The sequence below is a fragment of the Prinia subflava genome, chromosome 4 (genome assembly GCF_021018805.1).
Source record: "Prinia subflava isolate CZ2003 ecotype Zambia chromosome 4, Cam_Psub_1.2, whole genome shotgun sequence".
Taxonomy (NCBI): domain Eukaryota; kingdom Metazoa; phylum Chordata; class Aves; order Passeriformes; family Cisticolidae; genus Prinia; species Prinia subflava.
In genome coordinates, this window is record NC_086250.1 from 49,588,117 (window position 1) to 49,601,086 (window position 12,970).

At 39.5% G+C, this 12,970-nt stretch overlaps 1 long non-coding RNA gene across 1 annotated transcript in view; it reads right to left on the reverse strand.

The window, feature by feature from the left end:
- LOC134550238 (uncharacterized) overlaps positions 1-12,970 on the reverse strand; it is a 43,502-nt gene that overhangs the window by 28,891 nt on the left and 1,641 nt on the right. The window contains exon 2 of the long non-coding RNA XR_010080290.1: positions 3,480-3,607. This is a non-coding gene — a long non-coding RNA (uncharacterized LOC134550238). The remainder of the gene's footprint in view (positions 1-3,479; positions 3,608-12,970) is intronic.

Here is a 12,970-nt window from a genome sequence, read left to right on the forward strand (position 1 = left end):
TCCAAGACAAAAAATTAATACATTTGTCTAGAGAATTCTTTCCCTGTCTGATATATCTAATTTTGAAAATGGATATCAAGTATCTAAAAACAGACTTCATTATAAATGCTGTATAACACTTCCATGAAATGCATAGATTTCATTTTTAATTGGATAAAAACTTGTTTTACAATATATAACCTACCTATACGCTCGTGATGGAAAATGAAACAGCTTTTTTATTTTTTAGAAGGCAGGTGTTTATACATACTCCTAAAGCAGTAAAGCTTACACAAATGTTTTATGTCTTTGTTTACAGCATGATCTAATTACCTTAAACTTTCAAGTTACAGCTTAGCAAGAGAGTATAGACTTGTACTGAATATTAAAATCTATATATGAGTTCGTTTGATGTTTGAATTTTAATAGCAATACCCCAATATTCTGTTCTTCAGTGCTCTCTTATACAGAGGTGTAGAAGTTCTTGAAACTGCTGCTACTTTACAGTATTAAACTGTATAGTAGAAGAGTGGGATTTGTTCTACCGCAGTCTTCCTGGATAGTTGCCCTCTCAATTCTTTGTAGTTCAGCTCCTGAACCATGTTGTTCTTTTCAGATTAGCTCATAAAAGCTGCATGTGAGCTAATAACAAATGCTGAGTCACTGTCAAGTCAGTCTGTCAGTCTTGAACAAGATCTAAATACAAACCCTACTGAAGAATTTCTTCCAACATATTTAAGAACAAGGTTAAAAAAGGCAGTGAATGTACAGTTAGGGGAATTGTCAATGGGCAACAACGGTGCAAATAATTTTTTCTAGCTGTTTAGAATGTTGCACATACCAGAATCAGCACTGACTAAAAGTCAGAATGCTATTTTTCTTACCTGAAATAAAGAGCTAGTTTTAAATATATTCCTAATAAAGAGGTATTTTACTGTGAAGTACTCTATTACTGTATTTCCCTCTGTTTATTCAGTCCTGTGATAGTCTTAATTCCTTATCTTGAAAGAATTGCTTCCTTCAGATTTAATTCTACCAGTTGGATAACATAAGTACATCTATATTACTTATGTTTTTTCTTGTGTTAATATTTAGTCTGAGAGACAACTTTACACCTTGAATATAAAATTTCTTAAGTTATAGCTTCAATAAAGCCATTTTTAAGTAAATCAGCTATTCTGTTACTTTTTCAAAATGGTGTGCTCTACCATATTTAGGGGTAATGACACCCCAGATGAAGCTAACCAGACTATCAGCTGAGGTACATGGCACATTTGGAGTTCTTGATTTCTAGCAAGGTTTTTTTGCTTCTATCCCTACCACTTCTAAATTGGAGAATTTTTGAGCTTGCTTGGTAGGCTTTAGGGTATTTCCTGTAGGTAAAGCACTTTCTCTGAGAAATTTTGCTGTGGCATTTGTCTTAATGTGAACTACTATTTGTTTATATCCTATTTTTAAATATAAAGACAAGCTTTGTATTGTTGAATCTTGATGTAATAGACATTATGGCTTGTAAAATGGACTTGTAAAATGCTTGTGGTTTTGAAATGTATTACATCTAAGTTATCTTAGTGCCCCCTTTATACGAAGGAATTTTTAACTTCTGCAAGTACGCAGCTGTTCTTTGTGAACAGCTGCAATGGGAGTGGCAGTTCTGCTTTCAGGTTCTCCTGAGCAGCCCCTTTTTGTATGTCTGTCTTAAAACTCATGCCGTGGGTAGAATGAAACTTTAAAATCATTGTAATTTTGATTACATTGCTACTGCTGCTTACTGCTCTGCGTGCTGATGACAACCCTGGCCATCTGGCTCCACTGGGAACACTGCAACACAGTTCATTAGGAAATGGTGATTCAGCCAGGGTTAAAAGCATTGTGTGAGGCTGAACATCCTAAGAGGTATGTTCTCTTTAGAGGATGTCTCCAGCCACATCTGTGGCAGCAGTTTAGTTTGTGCAGTTTGGAAATCCCTCTCTCATGCCCACGTCCCACAGAATGGTTTGGCTGTCAAAGCTGTTTTGGTGCTCTTGAGTTCACTTCCTTTTGGAGAACTCAGAAGTGGGATCTGGGCTCTGGGTGTGCACCAGGTGCCCTCCAGCTCTGAATGCTGACCTGAGTCCATAGCAGTGGTTTCTTTCAGGCAGCCACGTACCTATGTACGTACCTACATGCATACCTATGTGTTGAGCATGTCTGGAGCTTCAGACAAACCTGGACCTTTACATTTCCAGACTGTAAATACTGTAGGTATAGAAATTTCATCAACTGTTCGATTCTGTGGATTCACTCTTATCGTATTGAATTACTTGCTGGCACAGACATAGCTTCTACTGCATTTGTTGACTGGAAAGACTGAAACTGTTCTTCATCTGATGCAATTGTAAACTAGGTTTAGATTAAACTTAGTTTGTTCATAACCTTGAAGTGTCAATTTTTGTGTGACAGTGTCAACTCTGGACTCTTTTATTTTAAGGGGAAAATTTGCATCAGATTTTAACTAAAAAAGTATTTTTTTTCTTTTACAGCTAAAAGAAAGGAACTGTGAATATGCACTTTACTCCTTCTGTGAAAATGAATGTTTAGTACTTGGTAGAATCTCTTATTAGCAGTATTTTCTTCTGTTACTGTGACTTGCTTATCTGTAACAGGTATTCCTTAGCATGTTAGCCACGTGCTCATGAGAAAAAAGGGTCAGAGTGATAATCATTGTCTTAAAGGATACATTTAGACTTTACTGTGCATCTTTTCAAATCGATAAAGTTGTGCAGGAGCATATCTGTCAGGTTTGTTCCTCTTCAGTCAAGAGGAGCACGGTCGGGACTTTTTTGCCTGGCTAGCTGTAGTCTGACATAATGTCAGATCAGAAACAACTTCCAGCTTATGGGTTGTAAATATACCTGCTAAAGTAGGTATATTGTAGTTGATTGGATGGTTTGGGAGGATACCACCGTATGCCTATAATGATTTGTAGTAATTTCAGTTTTGCCTTTGAATGTCCTTAATAATTTTCAATGTCAAGTGTACACTGACTACAATTGTTTTAGGCATCAGTGAAAGAAATTAAAGTACTTCCTTTAATAAGTAGCTTACCAGTATGCATCTCAGTTTGAGTTACCCTTCAAGATTATTTCAGAATGTACTTAATAATATAGAAGGCTGAGCTGCAGCTTTGCTGTGAATACAAGACAAGCAGCATTGGGAAGAGGGATTCAGAAAAACATGCTCACCATCTCTTTCTTAGGAAGTAGAAGTCCCCCAGAGGCCTTGGCTATTACAGTACAGCAGTGTGCTCGTGGTGTAGCTGGAACCTAAGGCACTTTCTTCTAACAGAGAACTGAGTTTTAAGTCCCCTGAGGTAAAGAAGGAATTCACCTTCCCTGGAGCCAATGTTCTTATAACTGGCTAAAAGAAAACAAGACTATCTCCTCTTTTACAGATCAGGTGTTTATGAACCTAATTGAAAATTACAGCCACAAGCCCCTGAGTGCAGGAAAAATACTTACCTTTTATTCTCTTGGGCTGCTGTGGATGGAAAGTGTTTCTTTGTGGCTGCTCCAGCAGCCTTCCTGCCAGTGTACCAGCTTTCTTGGGTGGTGGGTGGTGGTGTTGCATCTGTTGCAGAGCCTGGATACTAAAAGTTAGAGGCCCGAAGGCGAAATCATTTAAATTGATGCTGTGCTGTGAAGGTGCCAGAAGATTAAACTGTACAGCAAGGGGCCCACAGATTAGCCCCGGAATTTGGAATTGCTAGCATGGAATGCTCTCATGCTGCCTTTCCCAGGTGAGGCAGCACATCCAGTTGTAACACAAGACGTGTCAGTAGGAGGATAAAAGGTACAATACTGCAATCAGTTATGATTTTTCTTTAGGAAGAAAAGTGCCATGTGTTTCCATTCAGGCACAGTTCCTGCTCAGCCTGTGACAAAGAGCCTGATGCTGCAGCTCTGAGGAAAGGGTCACTTCAGCTAAAGCTGCACTCCAGGACCACGGGGTTGATGGAGGCTGGCACAGCACTCAGAGCCCAAGGCTGCACTGAACAGTGCCTGTGAGCTGCAGCCTCTGCTGCGCACCTGGCTGGGCACACGCTGCAAGTGTTGACTGAGCTGTTCTCCCTGTCGTGGCACAGTCTGTCTTAACCAGGCACAGCTAAGGCTGCTGCCCCAAATCCCCTGGTGGCCCTTCTGTCAGTAACCTGCTATTCGGACAGTGACCTGGGTCTAACCATGCAGGAATAACTTCCACATAATTTGGAAATTAGGGAAACAGACTTGGAAATGAAGCAATGTAATTACTAAATAAATCAATATTCAAAATAGGAACAGAGTTAAAAATATATACATTTTCAACTTTGCTGTGACACAAGGTTAATATCTGCATGCATACTGCAGTAGAAATTGGAGCTTTCAGGAGCCATTAGCAGTTTTAAACTCAGTAGCAGGAAGAAAAATCTGCTTTATTCTTTCCTTTTACATGACATGTGATTGTCAAACCAGCTTTCAGATGCTGTAAAACTGGTAAGCTTTGCAAGCCTTTAACTTCACTGTAACAACAGGAACAATAGGTGGCAAAAACGATTAGCTTAAACGCAGTTTTGATTATGGATTCCACAGCTGAATATTCAGTTGGAAGGTTTCTGAAAAACAGTGGTGTTAGAAATCCTTGAATGAAATGCAAAAGCTTATCTTGGGTTTTTTTTTTCCAGACTGTGACACCATCAGCTGCATCTCAACTGTATGTGGCAGGTCAGACTTGTCTGCTCTGAAATAAATTGCTAAAGATTATCCTTCCTCTCCCAAGTTCTTGTAGGTTTTGGTATTACTAGTATTAAGGTAGACAGTAGGAAAAGATAAATCTACCATTTGCCAGATCTTGACGTTTTTTATCTTAGCTGTGGGCACAAAGAAAGGCTTTTTCCCATTCTCTTTGCAACATACTTTATGTATTTGAAGATTGTCTCTAGACTGTAGCTGTTTAATTAAAGATTGACTACTACAACTCCAATTTCTACATGAAATCCAATACTTTTAATTTCCTTACATCCTGCTTTTTGGTTTCTGCTCATTTTGAGATGCTAGTTTTTCTCTGGGTATTGTTCATTTCAGCCCTGGTCATACTGCAGGCTAGAATGATGTTAAGCTGGTACTTGGATTTCCTTTTGCTGGAATCTGATCTTGATTGGAATAATATTCTCTAGTATTATTTTTGTCAGCTAATAGGAATTTTAAAACCCATACTAAACTAAGGAGATAAAACCAACCAGGCACTGCTAGGTATGCATGCCTGATATTATCCTTCTCTACTGACAAAGTAGGTACTGGGAGTGTATAAAAATGAGACCATCTGTATCTTAATAATGTGGACCAGCCAGCACATGGTTCTGAACTGAGAGCATCTTGGCATGAAAAGATGGGCTGCTGTGAACTTTTCCAGAGCAATGAGCTGAATCCTTGTTATGCAGAATATTGTGCCAACAACAGGCAATTTCTTTTCTAGTAGGTACTGATTTCAGTTAAAACTGAGGAGGTGAAATTCACCCCCCTGCTTTGTGCTAGGAAAGACTTGATATACTGCTTTCCTACCTTTTTTTCTATGGAAAGGAAAAGGAATTAGTGATCAGTCAGCTGAGAAGCTCTGAGGTGCATCTCACCTGCTGAAAACGGGATGATAGCTGGTGTAACATCCATGCAAGCACTTTCCATATGTCTCAATGTGTGTAGGGGCAGATCTCCTGCACCAAGCTAGCCGGAATTACTTCTAGAGTATCAGAAAAGTGTGAGTCATTCAAGAGCCTGTTTAAAGTTCCTGTAGGTATGCAGTGAGTATGAAAGGTTCTTTAGCTGTCCTTGGTGCCAGAAGCCAGTTCAACTGCAAAAAGCTAGACCTTAGAGATGCTGCTAAGAAAATAATTGCCATATGCTCATGAAGAATTGAAATGCTGCTCCTGTTCCAAGGCTTTGCTGCAAGGAAGAGGTTTCTACATGGCTGATTCTCTGGGTGCAACAGAATTGTTAATCAGTAATTCGTATGTGTCTTTTCCCAGTTCATTACTAAACTTGGTGAGCCATCATCTTCCCTTTAAGAACTTGTCTACCTCTCCTTAGCTCTTTCAGCTGGAAACAGTGTGCCTTGCAGTCCTAGCAGCAGTTCACATGGCCAGAGTTACTCCACCTGAATGTAAATGAAGAAGTGAGGGGAGTGTGCCAGTTGTCATTTCCCAAGGAATAAATCCAGCCACCTTACCCAGCTGGTAAGGTCCATTCGGACATAGTGCAGTTGCTACCCAGGTTGTAGCTGCTGACAGAGGGTGGTAAGGAAAAGCCCCTTCAATACAGCTATTTGAGCCTTGCCAGCAAGGTTAGGAAATGCTGAGCAGAACAGAACAGAACTGTATGGGTCAAGCTCCCTGCTTGCCCAAGGTTTTCATCCTGTTCATCTTCCCTGCTGCCATGCAGAGCAACTGATTCAGTCAGCAGCATGAAGAAGACAAACTGGTTTCTTTACCTGCACTAATGGTGTCTAAACGGAAAGTGAAGTGAGCCAAGACTGGAGTCAAATGTAAATTAGCATCCATCAGGCGTTTGTCGGGAACCAAGATGGGAACAGAAACATTTCTGTTGGAACAACCAAGAGGAAGGTATGCCATTAAAACCAATTAGCCAGAGCAGACTTGGGATAGCCTTTAGGAGAGGCATTCCTAAGGATTTTCAATCTCAAGTGCAGAAGATAAAAGTGTAAAATAGAAAAGATAAAGACTTGGGGAATAGTCTGTATCTCATGATAGAAAAGACCTAACAGCTGATTTTCTGGGGGGTAAGCGGGCAGGAAAAATACAAAAGTATCTCTACTAAAAGCAATGGAGGAAGCCAAAGAAAGCATTGTCTTCCTTTCTGAAAACGGCTGAATAGCAGAAGCAGGAATGAAATAAGTCTTGTTTCTAAGGGATGATGTCTGGGAAGGACCGGGTACATGGAGAAAGGAAGGAATTGAAGGCTACTCTGAGAACTACCTGTATGCAAGCCCAGAGAAGCCCAGATTTATAGAAGCACTTGCTCTTTCAAACCGATGTCAAACTGGAGTTCAACAAATATGATGTTATGAGTATCCATGATACCTAAGATCCCATGTTAGTGATCATATTTAGTCTTCCTCCTTCTCCATCACAGCCTTCTGATTGCAAAAGAGAATATGGACAAAGTCCATACACAGTCTATGGTACTGTAGTGGCAAGTGTCATGAAAGCAACTATCAGGGAATGAGTAATACTGTATCTATAGCAGATTTCAGTAATAAATGTAAGTAGTAAATGGAGCCAGGGATATGTACTGAATAATGGCACTGCAGGTATCCACTGCTGCTTGGAGTATCTTGTTCTCAGCAAGTGGGGTGGGATTATGTGAGAAATGCCAGGGCTGCAGGCACCCCCTCACTCCTACATCTGTGATAGTCTTGGCTGAGGCTGTCCAATCACACTTGGCTGTGCAGTAAATTCAGAGCTGTATGGTGAGATAAGTAGGCAACCAGCCAGCAGTAATTTATAACAGAGAAAGTAATTTTTATATTGTGCTTACCAACAGGAGCAGGTGTGAGAAGGAAGAAAATCATCTCAACCAGATGCCTTCATCACCTTACCCTTCTGTGCTCTTCACAATCAGAAGGAGGCTGAACTACAAAATTGTTACATAAAAGCATAGATTTCACCTAGGCCTGAGTTTGGCCAAAGAAAACACATTTTACTTGAAAAATGTAGGAGAAAAGACATACAAACTATTGAGATTAAGAGGGGCAGGAAAGCCTACTGTGAAATCAGTAAAATTAGTGATTAGATTAGATATTAGGAAGAAATTCTTTACTGTGAGGGTGGTGAGGCACTGGAAGAGGTTGCCCAAAGAAGTGTGGATGCCCCCCTTCCTGGCAGTGTTCAAGGCCAAGTTGAAGAGTGCTGTCAGCATCCTGATCTAGTGGAAGGTAGAATGGGTTGGAACTAGGTTATGTTTAAGGACCCTTCCAACCCAAATTCTATGATATGATATTCCATGAAATTGCTTCTTGAAATTCTTTCAGGTAATGAATATGAGCATCTCACTTCAATACAAGACATGCCACTGGCAACAACAATTAACACTAAGCTTTGTTTTATGTTGTTGGACAACCCTGGGCTCTGGACTAGTAGCAAGCTTCATTTTCTCTTTTCTGGACCCATCACCTGCCCACACAGGGCCTGAGACAAGCTGCAGGGTCTGTCACATCCTTCTAACTGAACAAGAATATTTTAAAGACAAGGGCTTGCTCTGAAATGTCACTTTTGCAGCCAGGAGGCTCTTACTTGAGAAATGGCCATCATGATTTTTCCTTTCCAGTACTCTCTTTCTCCTTAACATCAGGGTCATTGACAAGGGTTTCTTAAATGTCATGTGGTACAGTGATTGCATCACTACTAAAAGGGGAGGCAGGATGGACTGAATTAAGGATGTGAGAAAGGTATTCGGATCTGAAGAATGACTGCTGAATGCAGGAGAAAGAAGGCTGTGACCCAGCAACAACAGAACAAGCAAAACTGAAGAGCAAAGGAGGGAAGAAAGTAGGCTATGATGAAGCCAATATGTAAGACAGACAACTGTTCTGTAGCCTAAATTTACAGACAAGCTCATAGGGACCTTCATCTGTGGAGAGGGCAAGCAGAAGAGGCTCTATGAGGATGGTTTTCTCAGCAGTGGTATACTGAATGGGGGTGAAGACAGAAGACAAGCAAGCAAAGATAAAAGAATTGCATCAGACAAGGCAAAACGATCTTTTGGTTCTTGATTTTGCAAAGGTTTAATAAGATTTGGCTTGGCAGCCAAATCTAGCTATGAGTAAATGACATGCCATTTAAATGCTACCTACTTCCATGGCTTGCTCAATGCCTTCCTGCCTACAGGCAGAGCTGTTCTTGTCCTCTGTAATCATTGCCAGCCTCAAGCAGCAATAATTACCTATACATGATCCAGCACTGTGACTGCTCGGTTTCCTTCCTCTGAATTTCTGGAGATTAATTAAAATGTAACTGCCAGTGGATTTCTGTGCTTCTACCAATGCATAGCAGGTAAAGATGTCATGTTGCAAATGCTAGAGGAAAAATAAGCTACACTTTGCTAATTGCAGATTTCAGATGGGAGGAGCTGAGACCTTTTTCTCACTTTAAAATGTCTTTTCATTAAATATAATATCAACACTCACTAAACTGAAGATCATGCTGAACATATTTTTCCTTAAAAGAAAAAGGTCAAGATACCAATCAGTGAAAAGAGGCCATGTCTTCTACATGTCCCACAAATGCATCTCCTTAAAAAAAAGTACAGGTTGGCTTCAGTCCAAGGCATGGATGTGGGGAGCAGAGCTTTTGTCCTTTTCCTCGACCTCAGTAAGGGACAGAGAAATCAGTGCTGGTTCCCTCCGGGCTTTTGGCCATCTGTCTCTGCCTCCCTGCTTCTCCCACAGCCTCCTGTGACGTACAGAACACGTGTGGATGCAGATGCCAGATCCTGACTTGTGGAGCTCTTCTGACCAGGGGCCAACCTCGCAGCTCGCATGATTCCCTTAGGAATCCTGAGCACGTATCATCTTGTACAAATACTGACGTGTCTTGCTCCACCACCTTTTACAGAGCTTAATAAAATGCCTCAATGAATGTGTATGTCCACAAAAAAATCCTAAGTGCTCCTGGGGGATATTTCCATGGATTTAAAATAACCCCAAACAATTCGTTTTATCAAATGTGTGTATTTGGGGTGGGGCACTTGCCCACCTTGATGCCTAAGTGTGCTGACAGTCGGTGAAATTCCCATCTCATTTTTAGAGGAAAAAAATTAGGCAAAAAAGCAGCAGAAGAAAACAGATTTGGGTTTTTTTGGGTTTTTTTGGTTGGGTTTTTTTTTGGTGGTTTTTTTTTTTTCAAATTTGATTGGGGCTTTCTTTCTGGTTATGAATTATTTTGAACACTACCCAAAAATACTGAAACACTGCTCTGAGTTGCACTAGCTATTTACCAACACCTTCCTTTGCCCTCTCTTTGCACTGACATCTGATTCTTAACTGAGCCAGTTCTAACCTGCGTTTTTTTACTTGTCTTGCAATTAGGGCAGCGGGTTGGTTGAATATTTTGCCAGTAAAGATATTAAAACAACTTTCAGGCATGCTTTCCTCCTTCCCATGCAACTACCCTGACACGTTATACAGCACTCTGTTTTCTGGAAGAGTACCCATAGCCATGGACAACATTTTGTTAATAAGGGAGACAATCTTTTTAAGCTTTTTGACAAGTGGTGCTCAAGGCATTTTTGACTTTTCCTCATTAGTATTGATGGCATGTTTTTAAATACTACTGTCCTTAAGCTGAAGATTATTCCTGTAATACTGTAATATCCCACTTTTAGAATGGGGAACAGAAACTTCAGCCTGAGCACACTGTTCAGAAGTTTGTAGTTGCATATTTTTGCAACATCTTTGTTTTAATAAAAATACATAGATTAAATTGTAAATTAAGCACAAATTTTTATTTCAGTGTTTCTTGGCGTATTTTCAGTTCTCTGGATTGTGACTAAGGATTGTGTGTACTTTAATTGAAAACAAATTTTTGGTATGTGATTAAGGCATTTTATGCAGACTTTGGTATGTCTGAAAAGTGCTGTGTACGGGATCCCATGAACTCTCCTCCAGTGCTTTCACTCTCATTGGCACACTGCTTCTCAGCCACTGCGGATCCAGCTTATACTGCCATCTCCAGTTCAACCCTGATATCATTTAATATGCACCTGATACACTCAATAGGAGCACTACATGCATATGTATTTATGTGGATGTAAATTCACATCTGGACATAGGCATGCATAGGTACGTACGCTGTTGTTTAACATATAACTAGATTTAAAAGTGTTGGGCATAATGCTGCTTAATGGGATTCAGTTGCTAATGAGACAACAGCTGAAGGTCAGGGGGATGGACTGGCTCCTTTGAACAAAGCTGACAGTGTTTCCCAGTGCTCATATATATATATGTGGCGCTCATGTAGGTCTCATTTCTGCCCTTGCTGAATGTCCTTGACTAGTGTGCCTGGCCATATTTTGGCTGCCAAGACCCCAATGCAATCTTATTTTATAGCCAGGTTCCAAGAAGGTTGCACATTATGGGACTCTCATTCTGATCTCTGAAATTATCAGACAGAATATATTTAAAGGTTTACTAAAACACCCAAACATTAAAAACCTCACTACTTTGGAACTTGGACTACTTTGGAGCCATACAAAGATTGGGTGGGCAAAATTTTCAAACTGGACTCTTGCTGCACAGTGGCCCCATCTATTCTTTCTTATTTGCCAGGGCCTAAGCTCAAGAAAATGTCTTTCTTTTGAAAAGAAACAAAACTTCACTGTACCTCATGTTTAGTAACTGTTATCGCTTCTGCTTCCTGATTTCATTTAGCAAAGTCATCAACAGTCATATGAGAAATTATAAACTCTGAACTGGGTTTATGGCAAACAAATTAGCCATGTTTGCACTTACAGGTATTATTTTGAGGTAGGAACTGAGACCTTTTGTGAGAAAACCCCAAACAAGTGAGATAATTGAGTGGAAAATCTTAGCAGAAAGGTAAAATATATTTTCAAAATTATTTTTGTCCAGTGATTCACTTCAGCTGTATTCTGTCATCTCTTGACTTAGCAAATGAGTGCCTCAAGCCAGATGAAACTCAAAATGGTGTCTTCATAGTACCAAACAGTTTGCTTCTGGCTTGTGAAATGCTTATTTCAAGGCTTTGTATTTACTCGGAATTTCATTCAAACAGAACTGAGAGACAAGAGATAATTTGTGTTAAATAGAGCCTGAACAGTGAACTTGCCTTGAATGTCAGCTTAGGTGCTCCTTTAATACGAACAGCAGAAATGTAATTTGTCGTATGAATCACAAAGCTAGTCATGAGTCAAGGTATGTAATCCACATGATTGCTTGTCACCTCACACAAACATTTGGATTTGGACACATGCTTTTTATTTCCTTTGTTTTGGGGGGGGGGTTATTTGGGTTTTCTGTTGGGTTGTTTTGGGGGTTTTTTGAGGGGGATGTTGGTGGTTTTGTTTGGATTTTTTTGGTTGTTTTTCTGGTTTGGTTTGTGCCACTATTGTGGTTTGTTTTTTGCTATTGTGTTTGCTTGTTTGGGTTTTTTGTTGGTTTTTTCTTTGTATAGCACCCAGTGAGAAATCCTTGGTTTTTTAAACACTTTATGCTCACTGTAAAAAAACTGAAGATCTGGAAGTGAAATGCTTAACATTACTGCAAAGCAGTAATAACTTCTGTAATTTCAGGGGAAGAAGAAGCAGTGGTGCTTAGAGGAAGGAAGGCATAAAATTAACAACTGTGCTTTAAGTGGGCACAGTTCATAGTGTTTTGATCTTCTAGTAATACAAGAAATAAAAAGAGAGCAGAGCTGGAGGAACCAACACAATTCACTCCTGTCTTTCAATAAAAGACAATAGAATGAAAAGTTGTTTATAATAAGAAACTTTGGAAAAGCTCTATACACTCTTTCTATCTTTCATACATGAAAGAAATTGGTCATAGTTTTTTAAGATAAGAACTAATATACTGAAAATTAGAATATGTAGAAGAAAACTTATAAAAGTGAAGAGTTGCTTACTGCCTTGGTCTTTTTGCTAATACATGAGAAAATGTGAGAGAAATATTTTTATTTATAAATAACTGCATGATTGAAATATGACTGAATAAAGTTGACGTTTTTCAGATGTGACCTAATGTTTTAAGAATTTTTTCCTATTATAACTGGAAGAGGAAGCTGAATATTTTGAAATGTGGTTTTCTTTGGTATGTAATTAAACTACAAATGACCTTTTACGCAGTTAATCTGTATATTCTAATTTTAGAAGTTTTGTGATTTATTGGCAAGAAAAACGTCTGTCAGTCCAGCACCAATATTCTTATATGGAGACCGTGGTCCCTTAAT